The sequence below is a fragment of the Elaeis guineensis genome, chromosome 10, assembly GCF_000442705.2.
Source record: "Elaeis guineensis isolate ETL-2024a chromosome 10, EG11, whole genome shotgun sequence".
Taxonomy (NCBI): Eukaryota; Viridiplantae; Streptophyta; class Magnoliopsida; order Arecales; family Arecaceae; genus Elaeis; species Elaeis guineensis.
In genome coordinates, this window is record NC_026002.2 from 29,805,448 (window position 1) to 29,811,666 (window position 6,219).

The window sequence follows — 6,219 nt, forward strand, 5'->3', positions numbered from 1 at the left end:
AAGAACCAATTGTCGCCTTCCGACTCATCAAGATTAAATACAAAATCAGCTTCAACTTCGTTAGACGATAGATCAGCCCTATTCAAAGGTGCCGTTACAAGTTCTTCATCAATAAAAAGCTCGGCTAATATTTATTCTTTTTGCTGAAAATTTTTTTCTTCATGTAATTCAAAATTTTCATCCATCTCTAATCGGGTTGGTATGTCATATATGCCTCTAGATGTTATTTTTTGTACAACATGCCAATTACCTCGATACTTTAGATCCTTCAAATATATTACTTGTTTTACTTGAGTTGCTAATATATATGACTCATTCTGGTACCATGTTCGTGCAAAATTTACACTAACAAAGTGTGGATCGATATAAATACCTATCTTTTTATTACTAATATCCCATCATTCACACTGAAATAAGAATACAGAATTACTGGATCCATACTTCCATTCTATAATATCTATCAGTACATCATAATATTCAATCTCTTTTTTTTTTTCAAATCTTATTGTAGTAATCCCACTATTCTGGATCTGTCATTACATCTTAAGCTCTTTTGTGTGAAATCTCATTCCTCCAATGATACAGAATGCGTAGTGATTAATCTTTCGATCGGAACCACACGCTAAATCGTACAACTCATCGGTCGCACCTACTTCTTTATTAAAATACTTATGTTTCATCTACACCATAACATAAAAAATTATGTTGGTTCAAATAATATTATTTATAATTAAATAAATAATGTATTACTAATGTAACTTATAAGATAACCAAATAATTTTATAAATTTTTTTCTATGTCGATCATTAGCATCCATATTATTCGCTTTACATAGTATATTCTTGTGCTCATAGCAACAAGTTATGATTTTTAATTTTACATCGATATAGAAAAATTACTTAGAATATTAAATAGTATGCTAAGATGGAACTTACTCAATAAAATCTTTAATTTTTTCATAATTATTTAGAATGTAGAAGTGTGCCTTGGATAGTTCGTTTATGTCCATAAATTCATATCTTTTTGCACCAAGAGGTCGAACCATTTGTTTAAATATAAACAACGTCGGTTCATTGTCACCCTATTCACGATCTTTGTTATGATCTGTACGATTGAATCTTATTTCAATATCATTAAGATATATCAAGCAGAATGTGACATACTCCGTTGCTACATATGCTTCTGCTACAGACCCTTCAAGCCTTACTTTATTGTGCACATATTTTTTTAAGGTATACAAGAATTTATAAATAAAAATAAATTTAAATTTTAAAAATATATTTATATTTTATAATTGATATGATAAAGTGCGTATAATTTTTTTACCTTTCAATAGGATACATCCATTGATAATGTACCGGTCTGACCAAAAGAGCTTCTTTTGAAAGATAAACAGCCAGATGCATCATAACATCAAAGAATGATGGTAAAAATTTTTTTTCTAACTTACAAAGAATGAGTACGATATCCTTCTTAGATCTCTCAAGTTAGTTAATCTTCAATTTTTGGCAACACAGTTCTCGAAAGAATACTCTTAGTTCAATCAATACAGTTTGAATATCACCATCCAAATAGCCATGCATGACCACAGGAAGCAAATATTGTATCATCACATGGGAGTTATGACTTTTTATACCAAAAATATTGCTGTCATTGTTCTCAATACACCGCTATACGTTTGAAGCATATGCATCAAAAAATTTTATGATTTTGAACCATCTACAGAAATTCTTCTTTTCCTTACCAAACAGCGAATAACATGCATATGGTATAAAAAATCTCTCACCTCGATGAACTAAATGTAACTCCAATCGAATTTTTATTTTTTATAAATCAAGATGAGCTTTTGTATCATCTTTTATTTTTTCTGGAATGTTCAATATAGTACCGATAATATTATCACAAATATTCTTCTCAATGTGCATTACATCCAGATTATGACGAAGTAGTAACTGCTTCTAATATAGTAGTTCGAAAAAAATACTTCGCTTCATCCAATTCAGCTTAGCTTCAGTACGCTTCCGCTTGTGAGTACCTAATATTTTTTAAATTAGATATTTTCAATAACTTTAAATTATTCTAAAATTTTTGCTCCACTTAGCTCCTTAGGTGGCGGACGCTGGTCGGACTTACCATCAAAATATTGATTATAATGGATCCTTTAAATATGATTACCAGGAAGAAACCGTCGATGACCCATGAAGCATATTTTTTGTTCGTGCTTTAAATGTAAGGAGGATGCATCTTTATTGCATATTGGACATGTCAGATATCCTTTGGTGCTCCATCCAGATAAGTTTCCATATGCTGAAAAATTATTTATGATCTATAGAATCGAAGCATGCAACTTAAATTACTTCGACTCACAGAATCATATGTCTGTACCCTATTTTTTCATAGCTCCTTCAGATCATCGATTAAAGTTCGTAGATATAGATCAATTTCATTATCTGATGCTTTCGGACTCGGAATCAACAATGACATGAAAATAAATGGTTCTTTCATATATTTTCAAGGTGACACATTATATACAACTAGCATCACAGGCCATATACTGTAAGAGGTACTCAGATTACTAAAAAGATTAAATCCATCTGTCGCTAGATCGAGCCGAATAACATGGGTCACTCACAAAGTGCGGATGCTTTACATCAAAGTCTTTCCACACTAAAGAATTGACCGGATGGCTAAGTATGTTCTCCTCCAAAATTCATTGCTCATAATGCCATCTCATTTCTTCAGCTGTCTTTATGGACATATACAACCTTTGAAGTCTTGAAATCAATGAAAAATATTTTAAAATCTTTTGAGGTATCTTCTTTGCTTTCTTATTATTGATTTTGTATCTAGGCTCACCGTATTTCAGACATTCAGTTACCTGTTCGTTATCCTTATAAAATAATATACAGTCATTTTTATAGGCATGTATAGGAATATAGTCAAGTTCTAATTTTCGCATGTATATTTTTGCTTCAGAATATGATTTCGAAAATCTCTTTCCATTGAAAAGAGCTGCTTTAATCAATGTCAAATTTTGATCAAATGACTTCTGACTCCATCAATTCATGATTTTAATATGAAGTAATTTTATCAAAAACTCTAACTTAAAAATTTTTGTATAATTTAGATAAAGTGGCTCTCGTGCATCCCTTACAAGCTTTGCAAACTGTTCAGAAGTCCCTTCTACCTCAAGTCAGATATTATTTTCATGATCAAAATTATTTCAGATGTAGTAGTACTCATGTGTACATTTGAACAAGGACCCTAATGAAGATCACCTAATAATTCTCCTATACCACTATGTTCGACAAGTCCAGCAGCATCACTATCATCTTCAGTATCGTCATCATCGCACACCACTTCATTCAGATCACCCTCCCCATGCCATATCCAATAAGTATACTTCTTATTCATACCATAATGTAGTAGATGCTCCTCAACAAGTGTTATATAATGATATACCATATTGACATATCTCTTGCATGGACACTTTATCCGACTAGTACTGTCAGTCTTATGCCATGCAAAATCAATAAAATCTTGAACTCCTTTTCGATATTCAGGCAAAAAAATACCTCTAGCATTCATCTAACTTTTGTTGATATCCATCTAACAATAAATAAAAAATCATTAACAACAAAAAAATGTTCAGTGGTATTCATCCGAACTGGATCCCAATCCGAATTTCAGATTGAATCGCGATCTGAATTTCGGCCAAAATCTCGATCCAGATTCGGACACAGATCATTTTATACAAAAAAATACAGACTGAACAGTAACACAGAAAATATCATCCCATCAATTTAATGAAGTAAAAATGCATGATCCTATCCATTTCAAATTATTACTAACAGGTGTGGCCCTATCCTTTTCAGAAAAATAATAATCTTATTATTGTTATTAGTGAATATTTCATCTTATTATTGTAAAAATTTTGACAGCATCTTCCCATAGTTCTCCAAGATACGATATGAATATGGTGCCTATGCACCCTATCCACCATATATCCAGAGAACAATAGACAAAGAACTACTGAATACCACATAATGAAATAAAATATCAACTATTAACAACAATAAGATTATTATTTTTTTAAAAAATTTGAATACAGAATATCCAAGAGCCAATCTCGATGAAGATCGACTCTCGAATGGAAATCTACGGCTCAATGCAATTTAACTACCATCTCTGAACATACATTTGAAGATGAATTTCTAATTTATCAAAAAAAGAATAACTCTGTATTAAATTTTTTTTAATAATTTTTTTTAAAATAAAAATATTTTTTATATTTAATTATAATAAATAAAAATCTATAAAATAGTACATAAAATAATTAAATTATAATAAATAATAATAACGTGCATTGTGTTAGTGGAACAAAAAATAATTAACCAAATAACTAAATAATATCAGCAGTAACACTAAAAAATTTATGCAACAAACAATTTCAGCAGTCCCTATCTCTCCCGATTGCCCCCTCCCGGGCCTCGTCTCCACCGACCGACACCCTCCCCGGTCCTGTCTCCCCCGGCCGCCAACGGCCCTGTCCCCGGCCTCATCTCCGCCGTTAGAGCCCCTCCCCGATCCCGTCTCCCCCGACCACCAGCGGCCCTGTCCCCGGCCCCGTCTCCCCTGATCGCTGCCCGTCCCCTCCCCAGCCCTATCTTCGTTGCCGCCTGCCGCCCCCTTCCTGACCCCATCTTCTCTTTTTTCTTTTTTTTTCTTCTTTTTTTTCTTTTTTTTTTCTTTTTCCCCCCTCTTTTCTATCTTCCCTTCCTTCCCGCTGTCGCCCCCTCCTCGGCCCCGTCTCCCCTAACTGCCTGCCGCCCCCTTCCCAGCCCTGTCTCTGTCGATCGATACCCTCCCCGACGACGAAGACAGGGCCGTCGGCTGCCCCCTCCCTAGCCCATCCCCCACCGGCCACATCCTGCCCCAACCCCATCCCCCCATCTTTGGCCCCAGACCCCCTCCTTGTTGGCCCAATCTCAGTCATCGTAGGCCCCGTCTCCATCGCCGTCGGTCGACCATTCTCTGGCCCCCCGGTGGCCCGATCAACACCAAAAAAAAAAGAAAGATGGTTGAAATCGTTACCTCCTGCGGACGTGGACGGCACGGATGCGAACGATGGTGCGTACGCAGATAATGGCACAGACGCGGACGACGACGGGCGGATGCGGACGACGGTGCGGACGTGGACGGTGGTGGGAAGCGACGGAGGGGAGAGGGGGGAGAGCAAAGAGAGGGAGGGGGGGAAAAAGGGGGGTTTTGCACGAAACGAGAGGGGGGGAGAAGAAGTATTTTGTGTGAAGAGATGTGATGTCATGTGAACTATTAGCGATGAAAATTTTCATCGCTAATAATATTATTAGCGATGAAAACTAAATTTTCATCGCTAATAATTTAGAAAAAAAAAATTTTGTTAAAAAAATTTTTCAGTAAAAAAAATTATTTGCTACGAAAAAAAATTTCATCGTTAATAATTCTATTAATGATGAAAAAAAAAATTTATCATCGATAATTTTTGCCAAAAAATTTTTTCTCATTTTTCTGCTAAACTAATTTTTCCATTATAAAAAATTATTTATGATGAAAAATATTTCATCATTAATTATTTTATTAGCGACGAAAAAGGATTTTCATCGCTAATAATTCCTGATGAAAAAAAAATTATCCCAATTTTTCAAAAAATTTGCGATGAAAATAAAATATTTCATCATTAATTATGGTATTAGCAATGAAAAATAATTTTCATCGCTAATTATTTTTAATAAAAAAAATTGGATGGATATTATTTTACTATTTATATATATATATATATATATTTAAAAAATAATCCATTATATGACCTAGAATCCGCACATAATGCAGGGTTTCAAAATTAGTTAGTAAATATATTGGATCTCAACCAAGTTTTCTCTGATCTCTATTCTTGAAACTTTTTAAAATAAATGGTAATGATAAATAATATTTATTATAGTTGGGCATATGCACAGAGGATATTATTTTTGTAATTTGAAAAAGATATGTGATTTCATGGGGTATAACTTTCTCTCTTCCTCAAGCAAGAATAAAGTAGGAAAGATATTAATTTATTTTTACATATTTATTTTTATATTAAATTCAAGTTTTAAATTTTTTTTCACTAAGTTATGCAACACATATCCACCCTATTATGTTAACTCCCATCCTTAATAAATAGGCATTGCATATAGATAA